General features: G+C 41.9%; 1 long non-coding RNA gene across 1 annotated transcript; it reads left to right on the top strand.

The window, feature by feature from the left end:
* Positions 1–1,146: 1,146 nt before the first annotated feature.
* Positions 1,147–9,519, top strand: LOC141580664 (uncharacterized). The gene is made up of 2 exons (XR_012512964.1): positions 1,147–7,670; positions 8,312–9,519. It is a non-coding gene; the product is annotated as an uncharacterized LOC141580664 (long non-coding RNA).
* Positions 9,520–18,213: the final 8,694 nt, after the last annotated feature.

Raw genomic sequence — 18,213 nt, 5'->3', positions numbered from 1 at the left:
TTCTCTCTCTCTTTTTTTTTCTTTCTTTTTTTTTTTTTGATTCAAAGAAAGCCATTAGTGAAAGCACACAAAACACTGTGATGTGGAGTTGGAGGTGGGGGTCATTGCCTGCTTGTTCATGCCCTGTTCTAGGAAATCTGTCCTCTTCCCAGCCTACCCTACCTACCCATTACTTCTCTGACCTATGCTCACCATGGAGAGCAGCTCACCAGCAAGGACCTGGAGTGTGGAGCCTCACACTCTAGCAAAGCTTCACTCCCGGGAGCTGAGTGAAGGGGGAATCAGAACTAGAACCTTGCAGAGAAGCTGCTAGCCCACTAAGCAGAGGCTGGAGCAGAGGGGATGATGGCAGAGACAACACACACACACAGTGCCTGGGCTCTGCAGGTGGACAAGGCCAGATTGTGCTTCCTCCAGTTGGAGGCACCGAGATCCCGGACAAGCCTGCAATGAGCCCTGCATCTCACCTGAGCTGCTTTGAGCTGGGCTCTGTTTTTAGCAACTGACAGAGCTGTGCTCCTGCATTGCTCGGGGAGAGTGTGTTGGTGGAACTTTTCCAGGGCACGTGGCAATTTCTATTAGCAGCTTTCAGCTGGGAGTGTTTTTCAACCCAGCAATCCCCAGTAAGGGAATTTATCAAAGATATGACTAAAGATTTGTGTCCAGGGACACTTACTGAAATGTTATTTTTTATTAGTGAAAACTTGGAAACAACTTAAAAAGCTCCACAGGAAGGAAATTGTTTATCTCCTTAAGACAGTATACAGGGGTCATGGTAACATATCCATGGTGGACTGTGACCTGGCAAAGCCTGCTGCTGAAAAAGCTAAATAATATGAATCCTAACTTGGCAGAAAATGATGTCTTTATGCATTAAAAACACTGAAAGTGTATCGTCTAAAATATATTAGTCTTTTATTTAGAAGTAGTATCACTTGTTTGGGCGAGCTGCAAAAACAGTACAAGCAGTGCCCATGTGTCTTCACCTCAGCCCAGCAGCTCAGTGGTTCTTGACACTTTGCAACATTTGCTTTATTGTTCTCTCTCTCCATACATACACATTCCTTCATATATAATTCTTATATGGTTATAAAATAATTTTATACAATGTATACATATATGATATGTATATATGTATTGTATAACTTACATATATTATATAGTTTTATATAATACATAGTATCTATATTTTATATATGCGTGAACGTGTGTTATTAAAAATGTAAAATGCATGTTCTTTAAAATCACATGCATTATTTTTCTGAACGATTTGATGGTAAGTTGCAGAAATCGTACGCTTTTACCCCTGAACAGTGACCTTCAAATGTTATTTATATTTTTTGCCTCTTTGGTTATTCTATATTTCCCAAGTTTTCTATCTTTGTAATCAGGTAAAAATAATAACATATGTTATCTCGAGAAGTAAATCACAACTGTTTACTTCTGTAATTCTTTAAGTAATTTAAAAATTACTGGATGCACGATAAGTTGACATTCTTTTGAAATAAATTGAGGAATACATATGTTAAGCTTTAAAGATGTACATTTCCTTTGAATAAATAATCTTTCTGAGACACGATTCTGAGGAACTATTCTAAAATTGCAAAAGGGCAAGATAAAATGTATTTATAGTATTCATTTAAGAGGAAAAAAGTCAGTAATTCAGATGTCTAACAACAGAGAAATGGTTATGAAAACTGGCACATCCTTCTGAAGAAAAAGTGTATGTCCATTAAAATGGCACCTGTGGCCAGGCATGGCGGCTCACGCTTGTAATCTCACTTTGGGAGGCCAAGGTGGGCAGATCGCTTGAGCTCAGGAGTTTGAGACCAGCTTGGCCAATATGGCAAAAACCCATCTCTACTAAAAATACAAAAATTAGCCAGGCATGGTGGCAGACGCCTATAATCCCAGCTATTTGGGAGGCTGAGGCATGAGGATCACTTGAACCCAGGAGGCAGAGATTGCTGTGAGTGGAGGGGTGCCACTGTGCTCTAGTCTGGGTTACAGAGCGAGTAAGAATCTGTCTCAAAATAAAAAAGGCGCTTGTGAAGAACTCATTACCACCAGGAAATACACACCGACACTGCAGACACGGGCAGCGCTGGCTGAGGATTGGGAAGGTATGTGCCTGACAGCAATCCTGAAAGTCTCCAGTAGATCCCAAAAGTCCTCCTGAATGTGGAGCCATCTGCTCTGTGAGCCAGACACTCCTTCCCGGTCATGAACCTCTGAGTCCACAGAGAGCGCTGAGGTCCCAAGCATCACCTGCTAGGGTCCCTCTCTAATAGTGAGAGCAGGGGGTCTCCTCAGGGACCAAGCAAAGATCTTGCTTCTCCCCATTCTGTGTTCAAGGCAGACCTCTTGACCAATGGCAGTCTTGTTGACCACGAAGCCCAGGTGTAGCCTCAGAATCATTCTGGACATAGCATTTCCAGACAGAAGGAATGCATGAGATAAACGTATGTGCCGGCTGGGCCAAACCCGGAGGAAAAAGTGGAAGCTGGAGAAGTGGGTAGCTTGGTGGAGGGCCTGCTGGCAGTGACTGAGAGCCATCAGCACCCTGATCATGGAGCCTCGCCTCCAAAAAGGCAATTTTCAGGAACAACGGTTACTGACTTGGAAAAAGCATTTATTTTTAAAATGTGTGAATGGTCATGGTTCCATTTTCATTTTACTGGAGGCTTATGTAGCCTCATTGATTGCCCCAGGTTTCTTCTCAAGGTTGCTTTCATGACCTGAAAGATGTGGCACCCTTTAGGCGTGGGGTGGTAACTGTCTTTCAGAGTCCTGAGCAATGGCAGACCTCACCTCTGCGGAGCGCAAGTTCAGATATTCGTGAACATATCCTGACATAGCCATGACCAAGGTCAGGCCAGTTGCTGGGATATAGGCTGAGATCCAGGATAGATAGATGCTGGGATGTAGCCTCCAACTCCTGGTCAGGCCAAAGGGGCCAAGTTGATTGCTCCTATGGAGCAGAAGCGGACTTGGTGACATGGCTCTGGTAGAGGCCCATCCAGGACAAGACAAAATCAGGCAAATCAATATGATGCATCCAGTCTTACCAAAAATTCATTTCTAAGGTGAATGCAACCATAATTGCTGCTTGAATATAAAATAAAATTATTTTAAAAGCAATATTCTCTATGCTGAATGCACAATTGCAGCATTAGAATCCTCCAGGGTGTCTCTGTAAGTTCCAATAGGAAAGATTTAGATACCACAAGCCTCTCCAGGACAGCCCTATGTGTCAGGCTGCTGGACCCAAGGGGTGAGCCAGCAGAAGGCAAAAAGAGACACGATCCCCAGGAATAAACCTCCGAGTGCAGGTTTTAACTTAAAATCCCATTTCATTTATGCCAAACGAGATCTGCAAGGAAGTGACATTTTAAAGGTTCTAGTTGTGCAGGAATAACAAAGACAACCATTATGTTGGAAAGAGCAGCTGCTCTTTGATGTTTTAAAGGGCAGAGACAGAGTGCCCAGGTGGAATTAGGGTTGGATTAAGAGGCGAGTTTAGGGAAGAGGCTGAAAGAAAGGGCTCTACAGTTTCAGACGCAGGTCTGCAGACAGCTTGGCACGTGGAAATAGACAACACACTGAGGCCCCAGAGAAAATCAGGGCCATAGTTCGCTTCCCTGCTTAGGAAGATGCAGCTGGGATGGGGGAGAGGAGGAGATGGATGAAGAGGGATTTGTTCAACTTGACTGATCTCCAGTTTGAAGGCAAGAGTAAAAATCACTGAATTGTTCCAGGAGATAACGTCTTTGAACTATTGTGAGCAGAGAGAAACCCTGTTGATCTCTCTTCTACTGGGGAAAGAGCAAAAATTGACTCTGAGGTTGACTTTCTTGGCAGAGCGGAGACCTCTAAAAGAGCACGTCCAGAAGAGCATTTGCCTGTCTTATCTGTGTCTCAGAAGACGTAAGTGAACCCCTCACCCCACCCCATCTGCTGCCCATTTAAGCAACTCCTTGGAATTCAAGTTTTTACAAGAAAATCCAGATCGGAAAACACCTCCGTGGTTCATGGTTTCAGAATGTGTAAGGTTGGCACATCATACCTGACAATATCTGTCCCTATGCCAAGACTTCCTTATAAGTTGGTAATAATTAAAAGCCCTTATTCTGTGTGAGCAAGTTCCAGTTCTACAGCAAAAAATTAGAAGGATTTCCATTTTTCCAAAAGGCTCCCAGGTAATGACTATTTTGATGCTATTGTCATTGGAATGCAATGTTTCTGGTGTTGGAGCCTTGTTCTAGGAAAATCTGGTTTGTGCAGTTCTTTCCTGGAGTAGAGATTGCAGCTCTCTCTCAGAGTGAAGTGGTAAGTCAGTCCTTTGTCAGAAAAGAATCCCCTGAAGGAAACAGTGAACAAATCCAGATAAGAGTAAGCCCTTTGTCAAAAAGGAATCCCCAGAAGGAAACAGTGAACAAACCCAGATTAGAGGATGGTCTTTGGGAGTGGCCTTTTCAGTCACCTTGGAGTGGGGTGGTGAAGGTCATCTGCTGTCTGACCTGGCTCCAGGCTTCTCCTTCTCTTCCTGAGCTCCTGCTCTGCCCCAGGGGCATGAACTGCTGCTGCAGTGACTGCACTCTGGGCTTGTTTCTCTGTGTCTTGGTCCATCCTAATCCTTCTACTGGCAAGCCCTTCTAAGTGTCTTCACCTGCTGAAAAGACTTCTTCTCTTCCAGGAAGGGGTTCCTCACCCCATCACCAAGTTTCCACACCCCATGTGACTTCTACATAAACACTTCCAAGGTCTGATTAAAAATATATTTTTAGAGACAGAAAAGGCAGTGTATTGGCATGGGAAACTGCCAGTATCTGTTCAGTACAGATTCAAAAATTCAGCCATCAAAACTGTGATTTCAAATGGGCTAAGGTAGCTAAATACATAAAAATGTATATGAACTAAAATAGGATTCTCTAGGGATAATAAAAGTATGGATGGTTTTTGCTTTGTTCTTTGTGCTTTTACACAGTTTCTAAAAATTTTATGATGAAGGCCAGCCTCAGTGGCTCATGTCTGTAATCCCAGCCAAGAAGGGCGGATTGCCTGAGCTCACAAGTTCAAGACCATCCCATGGAACATGGCAAAACCCTGTCTCTACAAAAAACACAAAAATTAGCCAGGTATGGTGGTGTGCATCTATAGCCCCAGCTACTGGGGAGGCTGAGGCGGGTGGATGGCTTGAGCCCAGGAAGTGGAGGTTGCAGTGAGCTGAGATCATACCAGTGCACTCTAGCCTGGGTGACAAAGCCAGACCTTGTCTTAAAGAAAAGAAATTACAAGGAACATTGCATTCTATTTTCATAGCTGCTGTAACAAATTATCACAAACAAAACAACAGGCATTTGTAATTTTAGACTTCTGCAGGTCAGAAGTCTGATGTGGGTCCTAATGGAAAAAAAAAAAAAAAAATGCCAGTGTCAGCAGGGCAAGGCTATGCTCCTTTTTGAGGGTTCCAGGGATGTCTCTGCTCTGGAGCTCATGCCTGTGGTCAGCAGAATTCAGTTCTCACATTGTATATTCCCTTGAGGTTGCTGTTTCCTTGCTGGCTGTCAGTGGAGGGCCATTCGCAGCTTCTAGATGCTGCTCAGATACCTGGGCTTATGCCCCTTTTCTCCCTTGCCAAAGCCAGCAACGGTGAGTCAAGTCCCTCTGAAACCTCAAATCTTTGTTCCTCGAATCTCTCTGATGGAATCTTTTGCCATCCTATTCTACCGGGTCATTCAGCCTACTGGGTAATCCCAGGTAATCCTCCTATTTTAGGGTCAGCTGATATCAGCAATCCTAATTCTCTTTTGCCTTGAATTTGAGATATTCCCAGGCACACTATAAGATCCTAAGGTCAAAACCCTACCAACCACAAGCATTCATTTTTAAATAATAAGGAGAAAAGGTCATTGAAAAAGAAGGCAATTTAAATAAAGTGAAGGAGTGTCCACCATATTTCGGCCTTTAACAAAATAAACAGCAGTACATCTTGACTACAGCTGGCTTACCATTTCTGGGACCGTCTTAATTCTCTAAGAAACCTCTGGCTTCTTGGAACTCTCAGACCAATTCCAAATCCCTCGACAAGATTTTCTTCTCTTTTTATTCTTTAAAAATGAGCTTCATTTTTCTGATTTCAAATGGCACGTGTGTTTTTCGGCATGGCCGCAATTTCCCCGTTCCTGTGTGCACAGGCCCTTTGCAGAGTGGCTTTGAGGCATTTCCATTGAGAGGCAGAGTTTCCCCTCCGCCCCCTTCAAGCCTGGCATGGCACACAGCTGGTTTTGGCCAATGGACAGGAGCCATCGTGATGCAGGCAGGGGTGGGACAACAGCATTCACTTCAGGACTTGGCCCCTCCTCTGGCTCTTTGGTTCCCCAGGACCACCACAAAAAGGCTTGGGCTGGCCCCTGGGAGAGTGAGAGATACATATCACAGAGATACCAGTCCCAGCTCAGGTCCTTGGACCACCCAACCTGCCAAACTAGATATGTGAGTGCTGCCACCACATGAGGGCATCTTGAGTTGGCCTAGCTGTCAGCTGACCACAAGACCCATCACCTGGCCTAGATCCAGGGATCAGCCCCAAGGACCCTTGGAATTGTGAGAAATTGCAATTTTTTTTTTTTTTTTTTGAGCTGAAGCCTTGCCCTGTTGCCAGGTTGGAGTGCAATGGCACAGTCTCAGCTTACCACGACCTCCACCTCCGGGGTTCAAACAATTCTCCTGCCTCAGCCTCCTGAGTGCCACCACACCTGGCTAAGTTTTGTATTTTTAGTAGAGACGGGGTTTCACCATGTTGGCCAGGCTGGTCTCAAACCCCTAACCTCGTGATCCACCTGCCTTGGTCTCCCAAAGTGCTGGGATTATAGGCATGAGCCACGGCGCCCAGCCTGTTTCTTGTTTTAAGCCACTAAATTTTAGAGTAATTTGTTATACAGCCAAGGCTAACGAATATATTTTAAGAAACACTCAAACAATTTTTAATAAGAAAACAAAAGTCAGCCGCAATTCCATCAACCCAAAATAACCAGTGTGAATATTTTGGTGTATTTTCTATGAGTTTTTGTATTTAGTTACATAGCTAGAGAGAACGAGAGACACAATGAGCCGTAGAAGATGATAGAAACATACACAGAATTCCTATGACATTTTGTTGAGTTCTTGCCTTTCCCCCTCTCTCATAAGCATGATTACATGTCATCAGTTATTTCTAGAAGTATGGCTTTTATTGACTTGGTAACATCTTTCAGACACTGCGATTTTCCTAATGGTCACTTAATTAAATAATGTCACCTGTATTAGCTCCTTTATGAATGCCTGTACCTATAAATTCAAGCACTAAAAATATTCAGTCTAACTGATTTTATATGAAACAAAGTAACAAATCTTTACTGGCTGTCTTATGTTGTTCAAACTGACTAGAGGGTTTGGTTGGTCCAATTTGGCCTTGGAAGCAGGAATGAGTCCTTGTTACCCTGGGCTTCTGTGAAATGCTTGCTTTTCTTGGCTCTAGGACCTGACCAGAGTGAACAGGAAGAGCAGCTGATCTCCACCTCTGCTGTGTGGAGCCCCCATCCTGGGCAGTGATTCTTTCTCTGTGTACCTGTATCCACTTCACCCCAAGCCTTGCTCACCATGGGCCCCAGACCTAGGTGGGCAAACAGGTAAGGCAGCCTCTTGCAGGGACCTCATCCTACACTGAGGTCCAATAGTAAGGCCTGGGCTATCTGGAGACAGACCATTTCGACTGTAGCAGGCTGCCTCATGTTTAGATTTATTCACATCTGAATCCCAGGAGGAGCGGGGACTGTGAGCATGACCTGTCATGGCACCACTCATGTCAATTCCAAACAGCATGGTTTAAAAGCTACACACAAATCCATAGGGAGTCCAGCCCTTCCTTTTAAAGTTCTAAATCTTAAAACTCAGGAACTTATACCCCATGTTTTGGAGTCCTCCACTTCTAATTCTCCCCACCCTAACTGCCCTCTGCCCCCAAATAAGGCACATTTTGCCCCGCTCCCCAGCACCCCACGTCCTTCCCCACTCCCAGCTTTTGCTGAAGTAACTGCAACGTATGGTCATGGGCTCCAGCTTCACCTCTCTTGCTGGCCTTTCTTCCGCCCTCATCTGCCCATTCCTCCTCTTGCAGCACAAAACCCAGGAATGTGCCTGGCAGAAACAAACTACCCCCAGCAGGCTGGAGATACAAGGGCTCTCCGTACAGCATTTTTTTTTCTCCCTGGGGGAGGCAGGGAAGTAAGTATAAGAATGCTGACAATTCTCCCACAACCATGTTTTTCAGCCCAAGCTGACAACTGCTATCTTCACAAAAATTCCAAGGAGACATGTGGAAACAAGGCAGCCTGATTGAGGTCACGTCTCACGGTTTGGCGTCAGAGTCCAGCCCTGGCCATCCGGCCCTTCCAGGGTTTCCTGTGCACAGCTTCAGAAAGATGGGGCTAAGCACTGTGTGAGCTGGGGGCCGGGGAGCGGGGAGGTTAAGGGCATCTGTGCAAAAGCACACATGTGATTGTCCTAGAGGCAACCAGGAAGTAAAGGGCTGAGTCGTGTGCCTTCCTGTGGGCACAGGACTGGTATAGAAAATGCAGGAGAGTGGCTGGGCACTGTGGCTCATGCCTATAATCCTAGCACTTTGGGAGGCCGAGGTGAGCAGATCACTTGAGGCCAGGAGTTTGAGACCAGCCTGGTCAACATGGAAAACCCCATCTTTATTAAAATTAAAAAATTAGCCAGGCATGGTGGTGGGCACCTGTAATCCCAGCTACTCGGGAGGCTGAGGCATAAGAATTGCTTGAACCCAGGAGTTTGGGGTTACAGTGAGCCGAGATTGTGCCACTGAACAGCCTGCATCACAGAGTGAGACTCTGTCTCAAAGAAAAAAGAAAAGAAAAGCAGGAAAGAGCCAGTTAAAGGCAGCAAAACGTAAGGAATGCAGTCTCATTCTCAGCCCCAGGCTGGTGTGACTTGAAGAAACCCTGGTGAGACTAGACTTAAGTTTGTCCCAATTTCTTCCATCTCTCTCTCATAGCTTCACTTTTTCAATGCTCAGTCTGTTATTTTTTTCTTTTCATCCTGCAGCACCCTCTGTATAGAAAAGCTCATAAATCGCTAACAGCCGAAGTTGCAGACATCAGTTCACTGGTGAAATCATTTTACGGAAGTTCAATGAAAGCCAAATATTTGTCTGAAAGATGGGCTTTTCGGTTTAATTGCTGGTGGTTACAATTATCTCCACAGGCACTCAGGATATTTTAACCTAGCAGTGAATTCTCAATCCACCATTATACAAATGTCAATCCTTTCTGTGGACATGTCTATTAGAGAAATTTAAAATAGCATCTCCAGGATCATGCTCCTCTCGGGACGTACACTTGGACCATGAGGTTAGTGCTAAGAGTTCCTGGAGGCAGAGCCAGGACCAGGACCAGGACCAGGCAGACCCATTTGCAACTCCTTCAAGCCTCCACATGGAGAAGATTGCTGGTCTTGGCAAGTATTAAAAATGCAGAGTTTATAGATGCTGTTTTCTCTGATCATGGCAATATGGTGGCTGAGGGGGAGAGGTGGACTTTTTAAAACAGATTTGTGTGGTCTAAGCTGAGTGCCAATCACAGTGGCTTCCTCCTGGCAACCGCATCCTGCTCCTTTGCACCTCCAAGCCCAGTGCAAGTGAAGCCTTGGAGATGGAAAATACTCCCCAGTCCCAGGGAGTTCTCTGAATTTCAGGCAAAATAAATTATCCCTAGTGTTACAGCTATGGAAGTAGTTTCCCATGATCCAAAGAATATAAGTGTTTAGTAATACCAACTCCTACCAGGTAAATAAGTAGGTTTTTGGCTTTTAAGAATATTGATTGATTAATTAATTGATCCAGTCACTCAAATATTCCTTAAGCCAGGCCCTGTGAATAAACACTGGAATCCTTAGAAGAATAAGACACTGTGCCTGGCGTTGGGGAATGTAGATCCTAATGAAGAGACACAAACAGGAAACAAATGTTTCTGCTAAAGGTGATAAGAGCTGTAGCAGAGTATGGAGAAAATGCTGAGAGCCACAGGAGGAAAGATCTGTTATTTCAGCAGAGGTTCCAAATAGTAAATAGTTAATTCCACAGAAGGACACAGGACATCTCCGAGGAGATTTCCAAGACAGGGTGATTCCAGAATGGCTGAAACAGTGGCAACCCCAGTATCCTTGTAAATATGGAGCACCTGGGGCTTTCACATTGTCCCAGAGGGAGTGACAATTGGTACAACTTGTGTTGGAGACTGGCAGTCGCTCACTGAAAGTAAATATATGCTGATCCCATGACCCAGCAATCCCACTCCTGGGTTTATACCCAAGAAAAGTATGTGCATATGTCTGTAGAAGACATTTATAAGAATGTTCATTGCAGGTTTATTCATAATAGTTAAAAATCGGAAGCAACCCAAATCTCTATCAAATAGTTGGATGAATAAATAAATTCAGGTATTTATACAATGGAATATGCAGCAATGAAAAAGAATAAATGATTACCACATGCAATAACATGCATAAATCTCACAGACATAAAGATGAGTGAAGGAACCCAGACACAAGGAGCTACCCACTACGAGGTCAGCTGTGTCTGTGATGACAGAAATTAGTATAGTTGATACCCGTGGGGATATGGTTTTGACAAGGAGGGGACACAGGAGTGAAGGTGCTGGAAGTGTTCTATATCTTTATCTGGGTTGCAGTACAAGCATTGCAAACATGAGCAAAACTCATGAAGCCGTATACTTAACATGCTTATACCTTACTATATGTATGTGACAGCACAATTTTTAAAAGACTAAAAGCAGCTAACAGACAAACAGAATGCTTGATACTCTAGGACACCTAAAGGATCTCCAACTTTGTAGGAATTATGAATAATCTGCTAGATAAAATGGTTTTATTCTTAAATGTCCCAGTGGGGAGGTGTAGAAAGAGCACAAAACTGGACAGAGACTGACATGGGATTGACCCCACTCATGGCACTGTGACCCTGGGAAACACCTCTGAGACCTCACTTCCTGAGTTTTTTAATTAATCATAATAAGGCATAAGCTATAAACATCTGGAACCCTCTATAATATAATCTCTGCCCATAAAAAGTGGATTGATAATGGTGAAAGCAAATATGTCAGTGTTTTCTACAGTGATGTTCACATTTTAGGCAGGAGAACCTATTTCAAATTTTTTTCCAATAAACAAAACATTTATAATTATGAACATAATTTTGAAGTATACAGAAAAGCAGGGAGAACATTGAATAATGACCCTAACAAACCATCAATCTAATTTAACAGTTGTTAACATTTTGTAATAATTGATATACTATTTTTCTGAATTAGTCTTTTTTAAAAACCATCTTATTATGGAAAGATTAAAACATTAAATAAAGAGAGAGAGAGTAGTATGATGAACTCTTATATACCTGGCACCCAATCCCAATAATTAGTCATGGCTAATCTTATTAGTCATGGCTAATCTTATTTCACTTATATCCACCCTATCTCCCATTGCCTATCATATAACTGTTTGGAAACAAATCTCAAATATGACATCATTAATGCACAAATACTTAAGTGCATATGGTTAGGTCTCTTTTAAAACATAACCACAAGACAACTATCACAGCTTTAAAAAATTAACAATAACTTCTTAATAGTAAATAGCAAGTCAATGTTCATGTTTTTCCATTTCTCTAGTAAAACATTGTTACAGGTTGTTCAAATCAGGAGCTCAATAAGTTTTAAATACTGCATGTTTCTATTTTTCAAAATTCTTTTGAATCCAGAAATCTCCCTTCTGAGTTTTCCTGCAGTTCACTTCTTAAAGAAACCATGTCGCTTGTCCTGTATATCAATGCTGTTCACATTTTAGTATGGAAAACAGCCCCTTGGTAGGTATGTTAAAATGCAGATTCCTGGGGCCCATCCCCAGAGAGTCTGATTCGGTAGGTCCGAGCTAGGGCCTGAGAATTTACATTTCTAACAAGCTCCCAGATGATGCTGATGCTGGTCTATAGACCCGTGTTCAGTAGCACCACTCATTTCCCAAGTCCAGATTTAGCTGGTTGCATTCCCAAGGTTGAACATGCTTTTCTTCTCCTTAAGAATTTTCAAGTCACCTTGGCTAGATTTGTATGGCGGTTGTGTATTTTCATCAAGAGGCTTCACCTTTGGTCAGTAAGTAGCCATCAATGATCATCCCCAGATCTGTTATTTTAGCAGAGGTTACAAAATGGTAATTCCTAAATCTATCATTCCTTCTTCACATATTACCTGGTTTAATTCAATAAAAGATACTTTCTCTCATCAACTATTTGAATACTCTAAGGTAGAGTTTATACAGAAAAGTCAGGATAAATGCTTGAATCTATCTTTCTATTAATCCATTTTCAAAATAATGACTTGCTTCCCTAGCATCCTGAGCAATCAAAGAGACATTTTGTTTGTATGCCTGTTTTTTTACTTATCCTAATGAACTCATGAATACAAATGTATTTTGCATGTTTTCATGCATTAAGTTATTATTTCTGTTCAAATTGTCTCATCTTTGACTAAAGGGAACTTAGGTTAACTAACTCCTGGGTTCTTTTGACATGACTCTAGTGATCTTTGATAGCTTCCTTTCTTTTGACATGAAAAGATATGGCTCACCTTACATATTTTCTGCTCCAGATCCAGAATCAGTCATATCTCCAAGGAGCCCTGGTTGCATTTAAGGGGAACTGGTATATAGAGACCACAATCTAGGTATTAAAAGCACTCATTATTAATGGGTTGGTCATTGTTTCCAGACCTTTTCAGTGCACAGAGCTAGAAAATATGTTTTATTTTTCCAAAATAAAATACATCATGAGTTTATACAAATACTTTTAATTAGAGTTTAAGGGGTATTTGACTTGATCCCATCAATCTTTTTTTTTTTTTTTTTTTTTCTTTTTTTTTTTTTTATTGCATTTTAGGTTTTGGGGTACATGTGATGAACATGCAAGATTGTTGCATAGGTACACACATGGCAGTGTGCTTTGCTGCCTTCCGTCCCCTCACCTGTATCTGTCATTTCTCCCCATGCTATCTCTTCCCACCTTCCCACCCCCCCGCCCCTCCCCCATTTCCCCCCAACAGACCCCAGTGTGTAGTGCTCCCCTCCCTGTGTCCATGTGTTCTCATTGTTCAACACCCGCCTATGAGCGAGAATATACGGTGTTTGATTTTCTGCTCTTGTGTCAGTTTGCTGAGAATGATGGTTTCCAGGTTCATCCATGTCCCATAGGATCCCATCAATCTTAAAACCCAGAAGAACAACTCTAACCCTATAGCCAATAATATGATTTGTTAACAACAATTAAAGTTATTTTTTCTTTTTTCTGTTCTTTTTGTTTTTAGGATATGTCTTACTAAGGATGTACATGAAATTAATGTTTTTAAGTCACATGAAATTGTCTCTTTCTTTGTAGACATGCCACAAATCAATATATAGCTATGTTTATTTGTTCCATTTCAGTTTTGATGTTTAGGAACTGACTTTTTAAATATTTCAATTTTTCACCATCATATAAAATTATTTATGTGGTTTCAAAATCAAATCTACAAACCAAAGTATATTTTGAGATATCTGACATACACCTTTTCTGTCATATCTCTTTATCCCCTTATATAATTTTTAAAAATATATATATGGTTTATCTTTTCCTTTAAAATCAATATATTAACAGTACATGTATAATGTTATACCCACACGCATATATTTATATCACAACTTCCTGGATAAATGTTGTATTATATATACTTTTATTATATTATATATACTTTTGCCCACTTAGCTTTTGAAACCATTTTATATTGTCAGCCATTTTATACTGAATAGTAGTTTCATTCTTGGCATTCAATGATTAAGAAAATACATAAGGACAGTGCATTCGGTCACACTTTTAAATAAATTTGTTAGTGCTAATGCATAGACGTGTAATTGGAAAATGCTACTCCACATGTCTATTCTGCCTGCAGTAAATACTACCTAGTGCAAATCTTGATTTGAATTGCCTGGACAATCAGCAACCACAAGAGAACTAGTATTTATTCCCCCTTTTAAGTTTTGGAATAGTTCTGGATTTACATAAAAGTTGCAGAGTCAGTACAGAGAGGTCTCCCATATCCTTCACCCAGCCTCCCTGATTGTCAGCATCTAAAATAGCATAGTACTTTTGTCAAAACTAAGAAAACAACATTAGTACATTGCTATTAACTAAACTTCGGACTATATTCAGATTTCACTGGTTTTTTTTTCCACTAATTCTTTTTTCTGTTCCAGGAGGCAGTCCAGGATACCACATTATATTCTGTACCTTTCCATTTTTAATCAACCCACAAATTGATCAATGCTAAAGAGAAGTCCCATTCTGTGGGCAGTAAATGACAGAAACCAAGTGGTTTACTAGTGGTAGGATAATCCCAGGATTTAAATACACATTTGGGTAGAATTGACTTTTGCAAGAGCACTCTGTTTTATAGAAAGAAAATGTAGACTCTAAAATTAGGCAGTCCTGTGTTTGAGTCCTAGTTTGAGAATTACTAGTTTTAAGGTTTTGATTAATTTATTTAATATCACTGAGCCTTAATTTTTCTTTCATCTGCAAAACTCAAATATACTTCATAGGGCAATAGGGAAGTTTATAAATATCATATGTGAAGTGTTTGGCTGTAATAAGTGCTACTTCAGTGATAATTGCCATTATCATAGCATCTTGTGGGACAGGCTTATAACCCAAACTTGGAAGGGGGACCCACGTCGGATCATTTGCTAACCAGAACACAACTCCCTTGTAAAACAGATATGTAATTTTTATTATTCCAGTTTACTATGGGGTTACAGCTCAGATATGCAAGCTCTGATTAAAGTGACACTAAGCAGGAGGAGACTTTTAGCCACTTGCAGCTAAATCTACCATGACTCATGCAAAAAGTGCCTGGTTTCTGTTTATAAAATGAGGCTTTCCACCAACATACATTGACATTACCCTGCAGGTATTTTACCAGAAAATAAACATCTAACAAATTATATTATACATATTAGTTTTGAATATATGTCATATATATATATATATATATATATATATATATATATATATATAGTTTTAAAGTACTGTTGACACTTTCTAAAGTACTTTCTGATGAATTTATATCTTATTTTTTTTATTTTCTTGGTGACAGAAAACAAAGCTCCTTTCCGGAAAATTACTCCAGCCTTGATGTCTGAATGTGTAAGTGTTCATGAGTGCCTATGTGTGTGTTTTAGCCTCTTCTTTTTTTGCAGGGATACAAAAGAGTTTTGTGTCACTTTCCAAAATAGGATTTGGAAGTAGGTCAGTAAGAGAGCTATAAAATAGGTCAATTTCCATAAATCTAGGCAGAAGGAGAAAATAGGGTTCAGCTCTAGAAAGATTTCATGTTTACACCTCTGGTGCCAGTTCTGCTGAGGCCTAGAGGACCATTCGGGGCACAGAGGTGACGCCAGACACTCTGCAGTACCATTGCTGCCTGTGTTTTCTTTTTTCAGGACAGAGATCACGGCTGCTGGTCATCAGGACCAAGTGGCAGATTTAAGCCTGATGTCATCAACAAGGCCAGCATGGGATTGAGGGCAACATTCTGCTTGGGGATGAATAAGCAGGATACTTTCTCCTCTCCCTGGGTAGGTGAGTAAGCACTGGTGTTGAAGAGCAAAACCACATTATTGGGTCATGCTTCTGGTATTTCAATGCGGTGGAAATGGACATGGAATCCTATTCTGCAACCCCTGCCGCAACCCCTTCCCCAACCCAGAGTGGTGCTGCAGTTCCCTCTCTGCTGCTGGAAACATACCTAAAAGGCTCAGGCTGCAGGACTGGCTTGTACCTGATTTCACAGTCTCCCCTGTAATGACACTGTGGTGTCCTCGTCACTGGGGGCCACTTTTCCATGTGCGAGACTGTCTACATCTTACCCCCAACAGAGATAGCATTTTCCTGATGGTGCAGGATTTTGATTTCCCAAGACTCGATTTTGTAAGAACTCTTGGCACCCTACCAGGTGGAAGGGGCTCTCTAATATATGAGATTGTAATTTTTGAAAAACCATCAAATCTGGTGTTGTGATCGAGGGTCTTCCATGTGACTTTGTGAGTTATTACCAACACACATTTCTGGTTTCAAATTATTCTGACTCATGCTCATATTTATTTTTTCCATTGTTGGAAATAATCTCCAACTAACCACAATCCTTATGTGTTGTCTTATTACCAGAACAAAACACAGTTTGAGGTTGTTTAGAGCCTTAAAGGAGTTTTATTTTCTTTCTATTAAATTTTAAAATAGTACCAGAAGTAGCAGACGTAGTTGAAAATCAAAGATTTTCAAAAATAAAACATGTCCCAGTACAGATTGCTAGCTCTGTGAAAATCAGTTCAAACTTGATTTGCAATGGTAATGAGCCTTAACTGGAATAATTAGGTAGGTTATTGGAAAAATGGTTTGTGAGAGAAATGAAATATTGTCCACTTACTGTCTTGAACCTCAGCAATAAATACACTTACATGGAATCTCTCTTCTTAAGCCTGGATTGGAAAACTATATACAGAGAAAAATTCCTAAAGACCCAGATGAGAACATGGTCACACACTGGTTCAATTTATCCATTTAGCCAGAAATTCCTGTGCCTTCTCTTTCCTAGGCACTGGGCTAGGCATGGACATTTCAGATATAAAAGTGAGCAAGACGGGGTTACCTTCATGGCAATCCGTGTCTCAAAAGGCAGACAGTCTTGCACAGCAATAATTACACCACCAAGCATTAAGCCTCATGCTATCAGCGGATACACAGATCTGTGGGAGCACAAAAAGGAAATGTTCACTTTGCTTGAAGAGGCAGAGAAGGCATCACAGAGGAAATGGTGCCACTCTGGACCTTGAAGAATAGATCTGCTCTGGAGTGGAAGAGGAAGGCATTCAGACAGTGGGAGAAGCACATGGAAAATTACAACGTGGTCAAGATTTTGCAAAAGTCAAGTGATGCCATGTGACTAGAAGATAGGGCTGTGTCAGGTGGCAGGAAAGAGAGGAGCCTGGGAGTGCTGATTGTGGTCTGTATTAGATTATTCTCATACTGCTAATAAAGACATACCCAAGACTGGGTAATTTATGAAGAAAAGAGGTTCAATGGACTCAGTTCCACGTGGCTGGGAGCCATCACAATCATGGTGGAAGGTGAATGAGGAACAAAGGCAAGAGAGTATGCATACAGGGGAACTGCCTTTTATAAAACCATCAGCTCTCATGAGACTTATTCACTATCTTGAGAACAGTACCGGAAAAACCCACCACCATGATTCAATTACTTCCCACTGAGTCCCTCCCATGACGTGGGGATTATAGGAGCTACAGTTCAAGATGAGATTTGGGTGGGGACACAACCAAACCAGACCAGGACCCACCCCAAATAGGCTTGTATGTCTTGTGAAGTAGATTCAATGTATTTCTGAAGGCAATGAGGAATCATGAAAGTTTTGTCAGATTTCCATTTTAAAAGTGCCTTTGCAGGAGCAATAGCTGGAGTGACAGCAGAACAAGCCCCAGGACCCTGCCCCTGTCTTTGAGGGGAGGCACCATGGTTCTCTACCCTGGGGGACTGTGTGGAAGGGGGAGAGCCAGGGGGTTTCTGAGGTGGTATGCATAGGACTTGATGCCCAGTAAGAAGGGCATGGTTCAGGGAGAGAGAAAGGAAGGGGCCAAAGATGCCTCAAGTTTCGGGCCAGCACTGGCAGGGAGAGGAGATCTTTGGGGTCAGACAGACCCAGCCTCCAATCCCAGTTGGACCACTTTTGAGTTCTGTGTTCATGGGCAAGCCACTTTTCAAAGGCACCATTTCCTCTCAAAAGAGGAAAAGTAGTTAACTGTCTCCATGAGGGTCGATGAGATCTTGGAGGCCTAGGACAGGGTGCCTGCAGGGTAGACCCTGCCATAATTCTTTTAGGGAAGCTCAAAGCCATTCTCTGTATCACAAGACCAGGAGGTCTTTGAAGGCAGGATCTGCATCTGTGTCCTTAATCTGTGGGGACACTTCCTCAACTATTGGTTCTTTATTTTTCAGCCCAGCCTAGGGCAAAGAAAGCTGGAACATTGTAAGTATGGCTT

The sequence above is a fragment of the Saimiri boliviensis genome, chromosome 12 (assembly GCF_048565385.1).
Source record: "Saimiri boliviensis isolate mSaiBol1 chromosome 12, mSaiBol1.pri, whole genome shotgun sequence".
NCBI lineage: Eukaryota > Metazoa > Chordata > Mammalia > Primates > Cebidae > Saimiri > Saimiri boliviensis.
The sequence above is the reverse complement of the archived record's forward strand: the minus strand, read 5'-3'. Positions and strand labels throughout refer to the sequence as shown.